The sequence below is a fragment of the Pogona vitticeps genome, chromosome 2, assembly GCF_051106095.1.
Source record: "Pogona vitticeps strain Pit_001003342236 chromosome 2, PviZW2.1, whole genome shotgun sequence".
Taxonomy (NCBI): Eukaryota; Metazoa; Chordata; class Lepidosauria; order Squamata; family Agamidae; genus Pogona; species Pogona vitticeps.
In genome coordinates, this window is record NC_135784.1 from 230,099,453 (window position 1) to 230,113,523 (window position 14,071).

Below are 14,071 nucleotides of genomic sequence, written 5' to 3' on the forward strand. Positions count from 1 at the left end.
GTTGACAGTATTCAGATAGTTTGCAGAGTTCAGATAGGACAATGGTTACATAATGCCATTAAGATTGGTCCAAGGAAAGGCAATTAAGCAAGCTCTCTATCACCTATGAGAAAGAAGAAGAATGGGTGGCAGCTCCTCCTAGAAGCAGCTGTGAGGTCATCCAGGAGAGTTTGCCCTACTAGTGTAGATTAAGCCAACAGTTTAGCAACTTGGGGGAGGGGCATTCCCAAACACACCCTGGCCTCCTTTTCTGCATTTTTGTACCACCCTCCTTGCAAGAAGATCAATGCTATCTCTTAAGAGTCATCCAGCTTCCAACATGGCCTAGATGGCCCTGAAGAGAAGCTGTGGCTTTTAAAGATGGGAGTATAAATGTGCCTTCTGTTAGAACTTGTTTTCCTCTGTAGCAAATTGCAACCAACAATGACAGACCGGGGGGTGGGGGGTGGGGATCTTTCGCCCCATCTGAGTAAGTCTATGGTCTGCTTTTTCATACATTTTGCTATTAGATACATTTTTGTGAGGGGTACTGTATAGTCTAGAGTTATATGTAGGTAACGACAGTAATCTTCTTGGAGGTATGAAAAATCCACAAATGTAGTCTCTAAAGCCAAGATTGCCAGCTGTGAGGTTATGCCAGACAGAGTTTAACAGATTAGTCTATTCTTGCTTTTTATCTGTTTCACATGGGTCCACTCATAGTCCATTCTATCCCATTTCTGAATTAATCTCCACTGTGCTTTTTAAAGCTCTGCAGGAACATTCATACACCGTGCATAAATATCATAAAAATAATTTTATATGTATTTATATAAAATACATAGCTCTGTATGCATGTCATGGTAAAATACATATTTTATAGTACAATTGTAGTTGTGTCTCTTCATGTCATGCCCTCTGCCTGGGGTTCCTTTTGAGGAAGACACTGAGGTTGCAGCAAAAAAGTTTGAAAAAAGTTTGCTGATGCTTTAACAGAAAATGAGGATATTTTGTCATTTCATGGTGGTGGGAGAGAAAAAGAACTTGATGGTCTGAGTATGTGGCTTGAAGGAGAAAGAACATAAGTGGAGAGAAAGAGGGGGGGCTAGCTTAGTAGAATTTTTTTTATTTTAATGGGGATTAGTTATTTTATTTAACTGTAATGATCCTTGAATATGTTCCTTATGCTAAAGCTTGAGCAATATAAACTGATTCTATGAAACTCTGTTTTTCTAATAAAATATAATTATAAAAATTCTTACAAAGGATTAGTCTGTTGAACAGCAGAGTCTGGCTAAATCCAGGAGGTGGAGAGGGCCACAAACTGGCTATCTTTAAGAGTCCTGTCTAACTGAGCTGTTGTGACTTCTAAGGAATCACAAGGTCCATGTGTCTGTACTTGCAAAGTCCTGGGTAAAAGTAAAGTGTTCTTTTAAGGTCAGACTTGTTCAAGGGGCTTACGCTACTCACTGCTGAGGTCTTGGGACTTGCTTCAGTGCAAAGGTGGTAGGTAAGTGGCCTGTCAAACTCTCTGATTGAGTGCTAAGAGCTTCTTAGGGAGACTTGGGCACTACATGGTGTATCCCTAGCTAATGAATTAATTTATGTCACTACTTTTCTTTAAAAGAATTTCAAATGTGTTCTTTGGAGCTCTCCTTCTAGACTCCGTTTCCCACTAGTATAAAATGGGACAATAATGAGATATCATACAATGTTACTGCAGGGGCAACTACAGATTGTAAAACATATAAAAGTGCACAGAGCTTACCATACGAAGGGTGCTGATAAGTATTGAGCATTTTCCAGAAAGAATTGAGCTAGGAAGCTATTAATTGCAGGGTGTAACTGGCCAATGTCTTTATTCAATGGTGCAAAAATCAACTATCTGTGATTTTAACTTATCTTTCATGTTCAGCTCCAAAGTCAACATGGCAGCACCTCCCGAAAAGTTCAATGTGGAAGAGCGTAGGACCATAATCAAGTTCCTGTTTCTCCAAGGGAAAGGTGCAAAGCAGATCCATGATAAAATGTCACAAACTATGGGTGACAGTGGCCCTTCATATGCAACAGTTAAACGCTGGATTCTCAATTTTAAAACTGGTTATTTTGGTGTTGAAAGTGAGAAACCCAGTGGAAGGCCTGTTTCTGTCTCTGTGCCTGCAAATTTGAAAGCCATCCATGACATGATCATGGAGGACCACCAAGTATCAGCCAAAAGTATTGCTATATATCTGAGAATATTACGTGAGAGAGTTGGTGTCATTATCCACGACGACATGGAAATGAGAAAGCTGGCAGCACAGTGGATTCCCAAACTTTTGACAACCGAACAAAATAGGAAACGTGTGGAGTCATCAGTGGCTGTTTTGGAACATTTTGCAGGAAATGAGTCAGATTTCCTGGGCAAACTGGTAACTGGTGATGAGACATGGATCTACTGTTATGATCCTGAGACAAAGGAACAGTCTAAGGAATTGAGGCACAGTGGTTCTCCCAGGTTAAAGAAGTTACAAGTGCAAAGGTCAGTGCAGAAACAAATGGCAACAGTTTTTTGGGATAAGAAGGGAGTTCTGCTGGTAAACTACCTCCAACAAGGTTCAGCCATCAATGCAAAATATTACTGTGCTTTATTGACGAAGTTGAGGCAAAACATCAAGGAAAAACACTGAGGAAAGCTCTCCAAAGGTGTCATCCTGTTGCATGACAACACCTCGTCACCCACTGCAGGTGAACAATGGCAAAACTGATGTCCTTAGGCTTTCAAGTGATGCCCCATCCACCCTATTCTCCGGACCTGGCTCGTTCTAATTATTATCTGTTCCCCAAATTCAAAAAAACACCTGAAGGGACAACAATTTGGGAGTGTTCTGGAGGCAACTGATGCTGCAAATGAGGTGGTTACACCAGTAGTCGGAAGAATTTTAATTGCAGGGACTTAAGAAGCTGCAGGACAGATGTCGCAAGTGCATTGACTTCCTGGGGGAATATGTAGAATAGTGTGGCAGTTACAGCTTCCTAGCTCATTTTTTTCTGGGAAAGGCTCAATACTTATCAGCACCCCCTTGTATATAATTGTTCTTTCGTGTGCTGTTGTCAAATGAACAATTATAATTGCAGTATAATTCCCTCTCAGAGTTCATTGTTCTTTTATGGATCAGTTGATGTGGTAAAGGACTTAAATCTTGAAGGTGAGACCAATCAAATCAATCTGAAGATAAAAACACAGCCAAATACGCATTGTCTGCACTTACAAACTGAAGATATTTTGAATGCCAGTTCCTACCAAACAAAGAGAGCAGTTCAGAGTCCATTCAAATCATAACACATAATAGACCGTATTTATTTTCTAGGACCCTAATTTAGTTGTCAAAAATGTTTGCCTAGGCCAAGATATTAAAACATCTACCCATTTCCTTTTTGGAAACGAGTAGCTGCATTAGGGAGAACAATTAATTCCTCCCACACACCACTATTCCTACTTTTCAAGAGTTATGAAAAGAGTCTGCTGATAAAAGTGGATTTTATTTCCTGGTCTCTTTCAGCTGACAAACATAAAAGGTCAATTTAGCTTGTAAGTTAAAAGGGTAAGAATCTACTGGTTTTAGCAGGTATTTTCCCCCACTTTTTTTCTTGATTTAAGAACAAATACCCCTTATTTCCTGTATAGTGATGAATACCAGAAACTTTGCTAATGTTCTTGCTTTGGGTAAGTAAACCTGTGTTTGATGATGTACAACATCCTTCAAGCGTGAATTTCTTTAATATTGGTAAAATATAATGGTCAAAATTCTGTTGCATAGTTACACCTGCATAACTTGAAGTTGTGCAAATGGTTGCTAAATTTGCACAAGGGCATGCAGTTCTGCAGAAGCAGTTGTACAACTGATGGTGCAATCAGACATATGGACTGTCTGGGCGTAATGTCCCTTATGAACATCTGCAGGCCTAACTTTGCACTAAGCCAAGTGCAATAGAATTTCAGCAAATATGTATGAAATATAACGTGACTGGGGGAGGGGGGGGAGATTGTAAATATTTTCTCAATTCTGAGCATTTTCTGCTACCGGATGGAAACAGGATTATTTATGGAGAACACTTCATGGCTTTTGAGATGTATTGGTAAATGTCAGAAATTGTTTCTGATGTTTACTCCCAGACTGTGTTAAAAGAAGAGATAGGAGTGTCATGAGATTGGGATTTGCTAATAGTTGTTAGAATATTTTGTGCCGCAGGGCTTGTTTTGGATTTGAAATCAGCCATGGTAAAAGGCAGAAAATAACATGAAATTTGATCATTTTTGGCACTGAGTATGGACAGCTGTGTTTAGAAAATGGAATTTTCATTTCCAGCAGTACCCATGTAGAGTAATTGTGGATATTAAAGCTGTGATTCCCAGTGCTGCACTCCCTTGTGTTGGAATACTGGGGTGCATGTGAGTTGAGATTTGTCCTTAAAATGCAGAACATCATCCTCAGTGTGTTTATGTCCAAATATATTTTGCGGTATATGAAAGAAATAATGAACATTGTCACAAATTCACACACCAATTTTCATTCTGTTCAGTTTCCCATAGTTATATATAATACAGATTTAGTACATCTTTTCTGTTAATGTCCTGTTTTATCCATTTGTCCAATACATTTCTAAGGAACTCTATGATGACAAAAACTGTACACATCTCAGAGTATTCATAATAGAAATTTCTTAATTTCATGTCCCATCAGTAGACCACCAATTTCTGCAATGACCTGAGTATACATATTCTTGTTTAAAAGTAAAATTTAGCAGAGATAATTGTGATATGGGGGAAACCTCAAGGCTAGGATACCAGACACACAACATGGAGCATCAAATATGTTATCAAATTCACACTCTTCAGAAAAGCTTTCTGGTGGATGGTGAATACGCATTTCAAAGTGCCCTTTGAAGACGGACTTGTAAAAAACACATTTGGTGCAAGGAAGTCAGGACAGCACTCCACTGATAGATTCACCTCTTCCTTTAGAGGCAGCTGAATTAATTGTCTAGATCACTGGTTCTTAACCTTGGGTTACTCAGGAGTTTTGGACTGCAACTCCCAGACGCCTTTACCACCAGCTGTCCTGACTGGGGTTTCTGGGAGTTGCAGTTCAAAAGCATCCGAGTAACAAAGGTTAAGAACCGGTGGTCTAGATGAGAAACAGCCCCTTTTGAAGCGGCTTTTGGCCAAGAAATCCCAGGAATCCACAAAGGGCTGAAAAGCTTAAGTACTGCAGCCAGAGAATGACAAAGAAGTTCCAGGAGACATGTAACCTCAGAGGTTACGGATTCTAAGGGAAGGGGAATTCACACTCTATGTAAGTAGTCCACGGAAGCCTAGCCAAACCAAGGCAGTTAGGGCAGTGGTCCCCAACCTTTTCGGAATTGCAGACCAATTGGGGGGGCGGGGTCCGTGAGTGGCCCCCTGCTCACCTGTGGGTGGGGCATACTCACGGGTGGGCGGGGTGCCTTTATGTGTGGGTGGGCATGTGTGGGGGGAGTGCATGGGGGGGGAGATCTGTCTCTGCGACCTGGTCTTGCCAAGCCATGGGCTGGCACTGGGCTGTGGACTGGGGGTTGGGGAACCCAGTGATAGGGAACTTAGCTAGGTTAAGGATAGCTGCATTTGTAAATTGCTTTTTACTAAGACTGTACCTTGCCTAGGAGTTGGGGAAGCAGACTGTGCAATTTTACTGCTTAGCTCTCTAGACAATGTTTTATGTTAATAAAGTTAACCCTTTTAAAACTGTCCACTAGTGATGTGGATGCAGAGCTACTTTGGGGTTCAAATCTAAAGCCAAGTGCCTGTTCGTTATTGGCCCAGACTACTAAGGCGTTTTGTACCGATGAAGTTCATCAAGAAAATATAGCTGGGACTGGCATTAAAAGAGGCTGCTAGGTTTTCCTTCTCTCCAGTTTTAATTAGCCTGGAATTCAGATCCCAAAATCATGACATGGTAGCAGCAGGGCTCCAAGTTTTTTCTTGACAGTAATTTCCCCCATCACTACAAATAGTTTCACTTCTGAATTCTGTGCTTGTTATGTAGCTGCAGAAGACATAGGAAGATTTGCCAAAAAGAAGTCCGACAGCTTTCATTCGAATTTCAAGAGAAACATCCCCCCAAAAATATGGTTATGCACTGTGATGTCTGACATATGATGACCCTAATTGGATTCTTGAGGCATGTTCAAGGAATGGCTTACCATTGCTATCCCATGATATCACATGACCAAGATTCATGATGCATAACCATGGCCAGAGTTGCACACCAGACAAGACAGTGCTGCTCCTGGTCAGTTGAAAGGCAGATCAAGAAATAGGGATGTAGCTGGTACTGGATGGGATCACACTCTCATTGAAAAACCAAGTGTGCAGTTTGGGAGTGCTCCTGGATTCATCCTTGAACCTGGGCCCCCAGGTCTTGACAGTGGCCAGGAGTGCATTTTCACAATTAAAACTGGCACACCAGCTACATCAGTTTCTTGAAAGAACTGATCTGGCCCCTGTGATCCATGCCATAGTTATTTCCCAGCTGGATTACCATAATGCACTCTATGTGGGGCTGCCCCTAGAAAGTGTCAGGAAACCTCAATGGGTCCAAAATGCAGCAGCCAGATTGCTGACTGGGGCTGGTTACAAGGGTCACATAACCCCCCTGTTACAGCAGCTCCACTGGCTGACTATCAGTTACTGAGCACAATTTAATGTGCTGGTTTTAAGCTATAAAGCCCTAAATGGCTGATCTGCAAGCTGTCTCAAAGACTGTATCTCCCATTAGGAGCCTGCTCAGGTGGTAAGATCATCATGATCTTTCTCTCGATCCCACCACCTTCCCAGATGGGTCTGATGGGGACACAGGAGAGCACCTTCTCTGTTGCTGCTCCCAGACTTTGGAACTCCTGCCCACAAGAGGCCAGACTGGACCCAACTTTGCTGTCCTTCCACAAGCACGCAACAACCTTTCTCTGCAGATAAGCCTTCCCTCAGTAACCAGCAACCTGTGTGTGATTTTTTTAGACAGATCGTTATGCATTACTGCTTTGGCTGGATTTTTAGTACAGTATTACCATATTTTTCAGTGTATAAGATGCTGCTTTTTCCTAAAATCATTACACTAAAAATTGTGGGGCATCTTCTACACTGAAGTAAGCTGAGGAGAGAACAAAACAGCCCATACCTTGCCTCTGTAAACAGGCTTCCTTCAGTCATGAGGCTTAGCTGCCTACAGTCAGGAGACTTAGCTTCCTCCAATCACGACACATATGGAACTGATGTCAGCTGATGCTGAACAAACCAGTTGGAACACCCCTCATTGGAAGTGGAGCCTGTAGGCTCAGATGCAACAGGGACTCCTAATGTCCAAGCGTTCTGAGCCCAGAGGCTGCGTACTCAAAGCTAGGTTTTCTTAATACTTGAGTTATAAAAGTGTGTGTAGGAGGGTTCTTATAAATGGGTGCATCTTATAAATGGAAAAATACAGTACTTGTGTGTTTCATTTTTGTGTTTTCCAATTCTCAAATTGATATTTTACGATTTTGTATACTTATTGATTTCTGCCTCAATATTGCCTGTTAATGTTGTAAGATACCTCCTCATTCATTGTTTGTCAAGGAGAAAGGTGGGGTAAAATTAAATAAATAAATAAATAAATAAATAAATAAATAAATAAATAAATAAATAAAAAAGCAAACTAAAGCTGAGTGCAGAAAGGAACATTACAGATAGTCTAGAAGAGGAAATTCCCTAACTGCTGAAAGATTTTGAGTGCACAGCAGGAAATTTTCTCACAGGTTTCAGATTAACTTGCCTTGTTCTGATTGGTCTTCTTTAGGATTTAAGCCATGAATTCCTTTGAAATTTCATTTCTCCATTGCAAAAGATTGCCTGTCACATCTCTCCAGCATTAACTGTGCTTTCAGCTTTAGTTTTGATGGGCTATTTCAATCAATCTTTATTTTTGCGGTCTCCAACCCATTAAAATACAGACATGCAATACAGTGGTGCCTTGACTTACGAACGTCCCTACTTATGAAAATTTTGACTTACGAAAAGCACTGGCTGCAAAATTTTGCTTCCTCTTTTCCCCATTGTTCCTTCCCTCCCTCCCTCCCTCCTTTCCTGCCCTTTTTTAAACCTAAAAGGTGCTTGGTTTTAAAGGTGTTCTGTTTAAAAAGTGTTCCCTCCCTCCCTCCTTTCCTGCCCTTATTTAAACCTAAGTTCATCTTAGGTTAAAAGAATAAAAATTCTCCCCCTAGTGGTAGAGGACGGATTAACCGGTGCCATTCGTCGTACGAATGGCACCTCAACATAAGAACCAAAAACAGCCGAAATGGATTAATCAGTTTTCAGTGCATTCCTATGGGAAATTTTGCTTCGATTTATGAAAATTTTGAGTTACGGCCACCGTTCCAATATGGATTAATTTAGTAAATTGAGGCACCACTGTATTTAAAATAAATGGAAGCAATTAACACATTTCAAGACAGTTAAAACAGTATAAAATAATGAAATAAATTACTCATACATTGGTATGATGGGGTTTGGTAGAGGTCAAGATTGTCTTTCGTATTCTTTGGGCAGAGAGAAGGAATTTGGCCACTGATTTGGTGGCTATCTTGTTTGTGTTGCTTAATAAATATTTTGTATGCCAAATCAGAGTCCTACCTGGACTCTGGGAATGTCTGGGAAGACATTCATTATGGGCTTGAGGAATTTGATAGGCTAATTTCTCTAAAAATTACACTCAAAAAGGGCGTGCTTCAATGTTTCAATTTCTCTATCCTTACAAGGACACAATCTTTTTTCATAAGGGGCGCCAGAATATCGAATATCGCCTATCTAAAATTGAGGATTGGAGACAGTTAAATTGGGCTCTTGAGAAGATGCACCTGTATTTTGGGATAATCAAATTCTCTAAATAACTAGCACTTTGGGAGAAATTAAGTTTAGGCCAAGGTGCAGGATGGAGATAGGCTATTTCTACCCTGGGACAATGAACAAAAATGCACAATAGATTTCCAGTTTTGGCATGCTCCAAGCCTCTTAAACTTGATATAGTTTAGGCCCTCGGCAGGTCAAACTAGTTTTGGGATAAAAAAATTGCCCCATGTCTTTAAATTGGTCTTGCCTCAGAAAGACAACTACTGTGTCTCAATATATGAAACAGTTACAGCTATGGTATGTAAACTAGTATCCTTTTAAGGCTGCAGACCTACACTTTTACTTGACAGCATATCGGACTTAATGGGACTAGTAATTATTTATTAGTCTTGTTCTAGAGGTTCAGGCAGGGCTACAGAAGCTAAAATGGACTTTATGCATGTCTGTTTAAAAGTGTGTTTGAGCAGGTATAACAAAAATAAAAACAAACTAAAGTGTGAAGACACCCTGAATATTAACAGATTTATTTCACCATCAACTGTGGATTACAACCCACTTCCTGAAGGGCTTGAGAAGTGAACAGTAATCTACAAAAGTTTGCATGGAACTGATTACTCCTGAAGGTGTCAGAATACTGTTTTTGCTATTCCCTAGGGTCTCCCTGAGCCCCTGTGAAGTATGATCTCCTTGCAGGAACTCAGGAGAGGCAGAATTGTTTTGGCCTCTCTGTGGATATCACTAAGTTGCTATTCCACCACTTGTATAGTAATTGTTTGGTGGGCTTTAGCTTATTCCGTAATATAACTTTTACCACTTATGTGAAATACTTTATTATTTATTATTGTCATGCATGTAACGGTTGTCAGTGCAGCTTTTTTGGTGTCTTCCGACAGAAGAATGCGAGTCAAATTGAAATAATAAATAAATAGTAAATATTTGAGATATCTTCTTAGCGTTCTACAGCAAATGAGAATCCTTGCTGAGAAAGAGAGGGAAAGTTAGGCGAGGATGGGAAACGGCATTTCGCCATCCTGAAGATGATGGTCATCACGAAAACCCCTCTGGACCAAGGCTGGGAAAAGCCACCAACAGATATCTTGCGACAAGCTTTCCAGGCTGCTCGGATGACTTATTGGCCAGGGTGGCTCTGAGGGGCAGAACCTCGTTCGGACTTTGCTGACCGTCAGTTTCCCGCCTCTGGCCCCTCTTGTGAGTGAGCACTCGGCGCTCGACCCGGCAGCTGCGTCTCTCCCGCTGGTACCGTTTCTCCCCCTTCCTCCTCAGTCGCCTCACCGAAAATCTACACGGACCTCGAACTCTCCCCGCAGGAAAAGCGCGGGTATTTGGAGGGGGCGGCGGACGCGTACCTTCCTCCCTTCAGACAGAACGGGGAGTTTCTGAGGCGGGAAGCTCCCTCCCCCCTCCACTGAGCACACAAGGGGCATCCTTTCGGCCACACAAAAAGTCGAGCGAATCTCCGGCAAACCCGCCCCCTCTCCCCAGAAGTTCTGAATCCAGAAGGGAGTAAAGTGCGGGGCTCAACCTCTTCCGTTATCCTCGCAACTTTTCGGTCTTTCCTTTCGCCACCTCCACCTCTGATGGGAAGTGCTCCGGCGCAAAACCTCCCGCAAGGGCGCTGGAAAGGTCGGAGCCCCGTGTCGAGTCGTGTCTAGTCAGCAAGTCCCTCCCCACCCCCACCCACCCCCCAGCTTGCCAGTAGCTGCTGTCCTTCATGCGTGTCCGAGGATTCGGGTGCGCGCGTGTGAAGCGGCGGGGCGAAGGCGCCGCGCTTGGCCGCAGGAACACGCACCCGGCGCCGGTTTGTTGTGGAGAACCTGGTTACCTGGTTAAGTGGATGCGGCTGCCATAGGAACTTGGCGGGCAAAACCAAAGAGGGGAAGCGGGGTCTCGTGTGGCGCAGGTCGCCCAAGGGAGGCTGCCACCGACCCACCCACCCACTCACTCAACCCGCCCGCCCCGGAATAACCCCCCCCCCAGGCGGCTGTGGCGGCTGCCGGCAGTGCCGCCACACGAGCGCGAAGGGCTTCGGACGCCTCCCTTCCCTCCAAAGCCCCGCTGAGGCGGCGGCGGCGACTTCAGGGAACGAAAGCGGGGAGCGGGCGCGCCTTCGTCACCCGCCCGCTGCCGAGCCCGGGCAGGGACCCGAAGGAAGGCGATGGCGTAAGACGACGCGTAAGTATCTTCGAGGGGGGCGGCGGGCCGTGCGCACCACCTCCTCCCCCCCCCTCGTGGGGCGGCCGGCGGACTCGCCGCGGCTCCTCCTGCGTGCTTGGTCGCCAGCGTCCGAAACCGACGCCGGGGGACTGTGGGCTTATTAGCGTGACGGCAGGAAGGGGGCGGTTAATTGGCGGCCACAAAGCGATCGCCAGGAAGCGCTCGAAAGTCGTTTCAAACACAACCCGAAGCCTTCGTCGCTGCGCGGAGCGCGGGCGCAAACTTTTGCCCCGGTGTTGGGAAAGGACAGGGGCTCGCTCTCGATGTAAGTACGACGCAGCCGTTCTTTCCTTCTTTCTTTTTAACCTTGTGCTGCTCGGTTTAATAGAATGGACCCGCTTCTAGTGTGCGGTCGAGTGTCTAGAAACTACTTGCATGTTTGGCGGATCTGTCACCCGATTGTGTGTCTAGAATCACGGTCACGACTTCAGCGAAACCAGTCATGATTCACTCCCCTCCCTCCCTTACAGTGGCTTCTTTCTATCCTCTCCACCCTCCAGTCCTCAATTTTTATATACCCGTGTGTTTTGGGTTGTTTTTTTTAACTCCAGCACAAAACTTCTTTGGAAACGAAATCTTCAGATTAACATCTAGACCTCACTCTCTGGTCTTACTTTCTCTTCCAACAACCCGCTCCCCAGTCATTCCAAAGTCTGCTAGAGAAATGGATGAGAGGGGAGCGGACAGGGTCCGAAATACTTGAGACAAAAATATTCCCTTCGGGAGATTTGTCATCTTGTTGATGATTAAGCTGAACTACATACAAGCTTGGTTTCTGCCTTCCGCGTGTGCTTTCTCTTACCGGAACGAAGCGTCCGCCGGCACGTGAAGCAGGAGGTATTGGGGGGGGGGAGTGGGAGTGGATGTGGGTGTGGAGGGGTCTCCCCAATTTCTCTTCGGTTTGTTGTGTTGCGTTTAACTGTTGCGGAGTCCACCTTAGTACCCCAGTAGCATCCGGAGGTCTGGACGGTCAGTGCTTCGCTGCAGTGTCTTTAGTGTCAGACCCTGCAATTTGGGAAAACAATTTCCTGGTTCGCAACTTGGAGATTATAAAGCAGGTGATCTCTTACTTGAGATGCAGCCGAAAGTCTGGTAATATTAAACAGCAGCGTTAACAACAGCAACACACCCAGTGATATGCAAGGGTGCATTTTGATGGTTTTGCATGCATAGAGACGTTGCAAGCCCAGGAAAAGGAGCTATTAAAGCTTCTTCCTTCTCTTAGTTGGGATGTGTAACAGTAACCCGAAGGGGGGGACAAAACTACGGTATTCCAATCCAACTTCTACACTGAGGATTGCTTTTGTTAGCATCTGTCAATGGGTCCATTTGAGCAAAGCTTAACTCCACATTTCAAGGCCTTGGAACCGTCAAAGCAATATGAAATGAGTGCATTTGAGCATGTCTAGAATCCCATGGTCTCATGGCAACAAGAATGCCATTTTCACAGTCTGACTTAGAGAAATAGCTTCCAGTCAGAGGGTGTGAATGTCAGGTTTCCTTGTGCCTAGTGTGGACATATGTTTTAGAGACATTAAGCAGGCTCACACAGTCTCTGCCCACTGATGATGTGTTAACCATGACCCTGTCTTTATGGCAGGGATGGGCAGCTGTGGCTCTCCAGATACTCACTGGACTGCAGGTTTCTGCAGCTCTGGTCAGGACAGCTCGCAGTGAAGGAGCATGGGAGCTGCAGTCTAGCAAAACGGGGGTGGTAAAGTTGTCAACCCCTGTTGTGCATGAAGAAGGCCATGGGAGCTGAACAAGGGAGTGCTCCTTTCCTGGATTCAGAGATTTTTACAGTGCAGGCCACATGTCAAAGCACCATAGAAAAGCATGTTTATCCAGCGGTAAAAGTCAGTGAGCCAGGCTGGCCCAAAACATTTTGCTGCTTGGAGAAATGGGCAGGATGGTGCTTCATCCCTATTTCATCTAAAAAAGCCAGCCAGAGTGATTGAATTTTCCTCCAATACCTGTGCCAGGATAGTGTTCTTTACTATGTTCTGAGAACAGTAGGCTAGTAATACGTAGATGCATAAGCAGATGACCTGGCACACAAATATCTCCCCTCCAACACGTCACTGCTACTTTTAATATTCCTCAGTATCAGCACTTTGCAACAGCTGCCTAATCTTACCTAGTGATAGGGCTGGATCTGCCACTGAGTTCAGGGAAACTTTACTTAGTCCTTAGCAGATGTTCAGCGGCGCTGCATTAACAATGTAATATGCAAGCAGTTCTAGCTGTATGGTGAGGAGGTCATCAGTGCTCTTCACTGGTCATCACTGTGCTCCAATGGCCATGCAGAGAAGCAAGCATTACTTCATTCCTAGGATGGTTCAAAACCCGAGGAAGATAAGAGTGGATGTGGCAATGTCAGAAGTGAAAATAAATTTCTAGTATTTATTTATTTTTATTATATGCATCAGCATCCTTCTATTTCATCACACACACACACACACACACATGCACGTGCATGCGCACGCACGCATGCGCGCGCGCGCGCACACACACACACACACACACACACACACACACACAAGCAATAAAACAGCAGACAAACCAGCAAACCATAAATTATGATGAAAATAATTCATTAAAGCCAAGGGGTGACTGACAATGTTAACCATCAGGAAAATGCTGAGTGTTTGTTGTGATTTTGTACTGTATTTGTCTCATGTTTCACTGGTAACATCTCAACTCAAGACTTGCCCCATGTTAGTACTTCTTGTGTCAGTGGCTCAAGACAAATGTGGATGCTGCTATGCTCAAAATATAGGGGTCCAGAGAGGGGCTATCCATTTTCACATTTTTAGCAAGCTTCTTGTTGTTCTATGTTGTCATGTCTCTACAAATTTATATTGATCCTAACAGGGTTTTCAAGGTATGTGAAATGTTCAAGGAGTCATTTACCATTGTCATCCCACAGTGAGTTTACATGGCCTAGTGAGGATTTGA

At 43.9% G+C, this 14,071-nt stretch overlaps 1 protein-coding gene across 6 annotated transcripts in view; it reads left to right on the top strand.

Annotated features, from left to right (window-relative positions):
- The first annotated feature begins 11,183 nt into the window (after positions 1-11,183).
- GLIS3 (GLIS family zinc finger 3) overlaps positions 11,184-14,071 on the top strand; it is a 242,632-nt gene continuing 239,744 nt past the window's right edge. For 3 of the 6 annotated variants that reach the window (XR_012084315.2, XR_012084316.2, XM_072992156.2), the window contains exon 1: positions 11,184-11,378. The gene's annotated coding sequence lies outside the window, so the exon portion shown is untranslated. The remainder of the gene's footprint in view (positions 11,379-14,071) is intronic. The other 3 variants (XM_020801556.3, XM_072992157.2, XM_072992154.2) reach the window with 2 other exon arrangements.